Source organism: Nicotiana sylvestris, chromosome 7, assembly GCF_000393655.2.
Source record: "Nicotiana sylvestris chromosome 7, ASM39365v2, whole genome shotgun sequence".
Lineage (NCBI taxonomy): Eukaryota > Viridiplantae > Streptophyta > Magnoliopsida > Solanales > Solanaceae > Nicotiana > Nicotiana sylvestris.
In genome coordinates, this window is record NC_091063.1 from 773,739 (window position 1) to 779,738 (window position 6,000).

Genomic DNA, 6,000 nt, shown 5'->3' on the forward strand with positions numbered 1-6,000 from the left:
CTTAGAACCCTAGGAACATCCTCTCAAGGTTCTCTCAAGATTCAAGACCCAAAAAAAGGGCAAACAACACAAATCAAGTGTCGGGAATTCCGTGGTGCTAGTAAGTCTCTTGTTCTTCTTGTTGTTGCTCATTTTTGTGTCATTCCAGCCCGTGTGGGAGGTTGTTTTAAAGGTTTTATGTTCTGTAAATACTCCCTCATGTTCTTAATATCAATCCTAGGTGATTTCAAGCCTTCTAAAGTGATTCTAGTGCCGAAAAACACTAATTGATCGCTAGTTTCGCTTTTTTGTTGTTGTGGCAGCATTGGAGGGATATTTCATGGAAATTTAAGGTCAAATTGGAGTTGTTCTTTCTGTATAAAGGTAAGGAACCTCTTACTCTATATGTATTTAAGATTATCCAAGTTGCGGCTAAGCCATTGAAGCTAGAACTTGTGAGATATATATCGAAAGGTTTGGTAGTAATGTTATTGTTTTGTGGACTGTTTTGCGTTGTTGTTGGGCTGCGTATTTTACTACTATCTTGTGGAGTTTTGGAGGAGGAAGGGTGTGGGGAAACACCATATATATGTAGGGTTATGGGCTGATAGTTATTCGTAACATTTCCAGATTGTTTGACACGACTACGGTGGTCGTCGTATGTATGGAGTGATTAGGCTGTGTGTGGACTATATTGGGAGGCTCAATATGTTTATTATTGATGTTGTTTGGGCTGTTTGGTGACTATTTTGAATGGTGTGAGGTCATATATATAGGGGAGGTGTTGTCCGTTTCATCGTAAAATAGGTTGTGGTCGATACATAATAGTTATGACGCTTAAATGATAACGATAGTATCGTTTCTCTTATTGTAGACTAAGGAGTTTTGACAATTGCATAGCTTGAGATTGGGGAAGTATATACAAGGTATGTGAGGCTATCCCTTTCCTTCTTTTGCACGACTCCGATTGTACATAATGTAATGAACGAGCTTCCAAAGATACTCTACTCTTAGAAGCTAGCAGTACTTACATTGTTTTCCCTCTTATGGAACGATTGATGTTAATGTTGCTTCTCTTATTCTTATGTTATCAATGTTGTTCATACTTCCTGAATCTTATAAGGTTCATAGTGAAGACTTAGTCCTAATAACGTGTACAGAGGATACCGACCTTACGTCACTCCGAAAGGTTTAGAATGTGATTCCATGAGTCGAGCATGCATTATATATATGTATCTATTTTACTCTACCGAGCCACGCTATAGTTGGCCGGGTACGGCACCTATTGTGCAACCACTGATCAGTTGGGTTTTACCGAGCTCCACGTGGCCGGGTACGATTCTACCGAGCCTATTATGGCCGGGTACGATATGATGATGATGATGCCCACAGAGGCGAATGCTTTAAAGGTTTATGTATTTATACATATGTATCATGCATTTCATGTAAGTAGCCCTCAGAGGTACTAAGATGTTACAGGTTGTATATTCTCTATCCTTGCTTACATTACTGATCGTATTTATGGTTCCTTGCCTTACATACTCAGTACTTTATTCGTACTGACGTCCTTTTATTTGTGGACGCTGCATGTCGTGCTGCAGGTCCTGATAGACAGGCAGGTGCAGCTCCCCCACCACAGTAGACTGTCCAGTTCAGCGGTGATTGGTGAGATCCCTTCTCCGGACTTGCCTTGGTCTTGGTATGCAATTTTTGTTATAGACATTATGGGTATGTCGGGGCCCTGTAAAGGCTATGTTGCAACACTTATGTTCTTTTAGAGGCTCATAGACAGGTGTCGGCTCATGTATAGTTTGGTATGCCTTGTCAGCTAGTTTTTGTTGTATAGTCTTTCATAGTAGCGTGGTAGCTCATACCTTACATGTAGTTTCTTGATTGTCTGGTCATCCCCTGCTATGTATATTCATGCCATCATATTTTATTGCTGGTTGTCCATGATCTAGGTCTACCATTTATATTGATCTCGTCAGCCTTAAAAGATAATAATGAAGGTTAGATGAAATGTACGTTGGTGCTCGGCAAGTGTGGTCGGGTGCTAGTCATGGCCCTTCAGTTTGGGTCGTGACAAACTTGGTATCAGAGCAAGTCTGTCCTAGGGGTTGTCTATGAGCCGTGTCTAGTAGAGTCTTGATTATGGATGTGTAGCGCGCCACATTTATAATCAGGAGGCTACATGACATCTAGGGTTGTTACCTTCTTCCTGAATCTAGATCGTGCGTAGAGTTGAGTCGTAAGTGTTTGTCTCTAATATTCACCTTGTTTTTTTCAGTGATGCCTTCGACTAGGAAGCAAACGATTAGTAGGCGGCTTGATACAGCAGCGGGAGAGGGTACCAGTCAGGTGCCCCAAGTCAGAGCAGGACAAAGTGAGGCTCAAAGTGAGATGCCCTCTCATACCTCATCTACTCCATCTCCTCCAGAGGATATTAGAAGGCACCCAGCGCCTCCAGTTCCTCCGTCTGACACTCCAGACCAGGATATGCGGAGTGCTTTGCAGTTATTGACTAGCTTGGTAGCTGCTCAGGCTCAGAGGCAGAATACAGGTGCTGCTGAGAAACCAGTTAGTACAAGAGTTCGTGATTTTATTAATTTAGACCCTCCAGTGTTTACCGGATCAGACCCCAAGGAGGACCCACAGACTTTTATTGACCAGGTTCATCGTACACTTCGGGTTATGCATGTTAGTGATACAGAGGCAGTAGAGTTGGCTTCTTATCGGTTACGGGATTTAGCGGTTCTCTGGTATGATAGTTGGGAGAGATCCAGGGGTCCGAACCCTCCTCCAGCTGTGTGGAAGGAATTTTCTGAGGCCTTTCTTCGTCACTACTTTGCCAGTTGAGATACGACGAGCTAGAGCTGATAAGTTCTTGAACCTTAGACAAGGTAATATGAGTGTGCGAGAGTACAGTATGCAGTTTGATTCTTTGGCAAGGTATGCTCCCCATATGGTGGCCGAGATGAGTGATAGGGTGCATATGTTCGTGAATGGGTTGGGACCACATCTAATAAATGAGTGTACGACAGCCTCCTTGGTGGAGGGCATGGATATTTCTCGTATTCAAGCTTATGCCCAGACCCTAGAGGATCGTAAGCGCCAGCAGAGGGCAGTTAGGGAGCAGGATAGAGGCCAGCATAAGAGGGCGAGATTTGCAGGGTATTCTGATGACTTCAGAGGCCGCATCAGGCCACAGTTTTCGAGGAGTTCGGCGCCACCTGTAGCTAGTGCTCCTCCACAGTTTCAGAGGCCTCGATATGATCGATCCTATTCTGGTCCAGGTCAGAGTTCGCGGGCATCTGGCTCGCAACATCACAGGGATACTAGTCAGATGAGACCCCCAACACCACATTGTGATCAGTGCGGCAAGGCCCACTTTGGACTGTGTCGTCGAGGTTCTGATGCATGCTATTCGTGCGGGCAGCCTGGCCATATGATGCGGGATTGTCCTAATAGAGGAGGTGATGGTATGGCTCAGCCGACTGGATCTGTGTCTGGTTCTTCCTCATCAGTTCGACCTCCAGCACGGGGTTTTCAGCAGTCGACAGGTCGTGGTAGGGGTAGAGGTGCAGTGCCGAGTTCGAGTGGTGCTCAAAATCGAACCTATGCTCTAGTAGGTCGACAGGATCTCGAGTCGTCTCCAGATGTTGTTACAGGTATTATATCTGTGTTTTCTTATGATGTATATGCGTTGATTGATCCGGGATCTACATTATCATATGTTACACCCTTTGTGGCTAATAAGTTTGGCATTGAACCTGAATTGATAAGTAAACCCCTCGCGGTATCTACTCCGATAGGAGATTCTGTGATTGCTAGAAGGGTATATAGAGGTTGCACTATGATGATTTGTAGTCGTCAAACCTCGGCAAATTTATTTGAGTTAGAAATGGTTGATTTTGATGTGATAATGGGAATGGACTGGTTGGCCTCATGCTATGCAAATGTTGACTGTCGTACGAAGATGGTTAGGTTCCAATTTCCGGGTGAACCCGTCATTGAATGGAAAGGGAACATTGCTACACCGAAAGGTAGGTTTATTTCCTATCTTAAGGCAAGGAAAATGATCTCAAAAGGTTACATTTATCATCTCGTTCGCGTTAGGGATGTGGAGGCGAAACCGCCTACTTTACAATCAATCCCTGTGGTCAACGAATTCCCAGATGTTTTCCCAGATGAACTCCCAGGCCTTCCTCCTGAAAGGGAGATTGAGTTTAGCATTGATGTGTTACCTGACACTCAACCGATCTCTATTCCTCCATACAGAATGGCCCCGGCAGAGTTGCGAGAGTTGAAGGTGCAGTTGAAGGACTTGCTGGATAAGGGCTTTATTAGGCCTAGCACTTCACCTTGGGGTGCACCAGTCCTATTCGTGCGGAAGAAAGACGGGTCGTTACGGATGTGTATCGACTATCGACAGTTGAATAAGTCTACTATAAAGAACAAGTATCCACTTCCAAGAATTGATGACCTGTTTGACCAACTCCAGGGTGCCAAGTATTTCTCTAAGATTGATTTACGTTCAGGGTATCATCAGGTGAGGGTTAGGGAGAAGGATATTCCAAAGACGGCCTTCCGGACAAGATATGGGCACTTTGAGTTCTTGGTGATGTCGTTCGGGCTAACAAATGCCCCAGCAGCTTTTATGGATCTCATGAATACTATATTCAGGCCCTATCTTGATGTGTTCGTGATTGTATTCATTGATGACATTCTAGTGTATTCTCGTTCGGAGGTGGAACATGCGGGCCACTTGCGGATAGTATTACAGACGCTTCAGGATCGTAAGTTATATGCTAAGCTCTCCAAATGTGAATTCTGGCTGAACTCAGTAGCATTCCTTGGCCATGTGATATCTGATGAGGGTATTAGTGTCGACACTCAGAAGATCGATGCAGTAAAGAATTGGCCGAGACCTACAACACCATCAGAAGTCCGCAGCTTCCTAGGGCTAGCAGGATATTATAGGCGGTTTGTAGAAGGATTTTCCTCTATATCATCACCATTGACTAAGTTAACACAAAAAGCTACCAAATTCCAGTGGTCTGACACTTGTGAACGTAGTTTTCAGGAGTTGAAGAATCGATTGACATCTGCACCAGTGCTCACTCTTCCTGAAGGAACAGAAGGTTATGTGGTATATTGTGATGCCTCAGGTATAGGTTTGGGGTGCGTATTGATGCAGCATGGGAATGTGATTGCTTATGCATCAAGACAATTGAAGAAGCATGAAAAGAATTATCCAACCCATGATTTGGAATTGGCTGCAGTAATATATGCTTTGAAGATATGGCGGCACTACTTATACGGCGTCCATGTTGACATCTACACAGATCACAAGAGTTTACAATACATCTTCAAGCAGAAAGAGTTGAATTTGAGGCAGCGTAGGTGGCTTGAATTATTGAAAGACTACGACGTCGAGATATTGTATCATCCCGGTAAAGCCAATGTTGTGGCAGATGCTCTCAGCCGTAAATCAATGGGAAGCTTAGTACATATTGAGGCGGGTAGATGGGGGTTGATTAAAGAGCTTCATCAGCTAGCCAATATGAGAATCAGATTGTTAGACTCTGATGACGGAGGTGTTACTGTACAGAATACATCAGAATCATCTTTGGTAGCCGAGGTAAAAGCACGACAATATGAAGATCCTATCTTAGTACGATTAAGAGAAAGCATTCAACAGTGTAAAAGTATGGCTTTTGGGATCGGAAAAGATGGGGCACTGAGATACCAGAGCCGATTGTGTGTGCCTAATGTGGCAGGGTTGCGAGAGAAGATTATGAATGAGATTCATCAATCCCGATATTCCATCCATCCCGGCTCGACAAAGATGTATCATGATGTCAAGGAGCAGTATTGGTGGGATAATATGAAGAAGTCTATTGCAGAATTTGTGGCCCAGTGTCCCAATTGTCAACAAGTAAAGATAGAACATCAGAAACCCGGTGGATTGCTTCAAAATATAGAGATTCCGACCTGGAAGTGGGAGGTGATTAATATGGA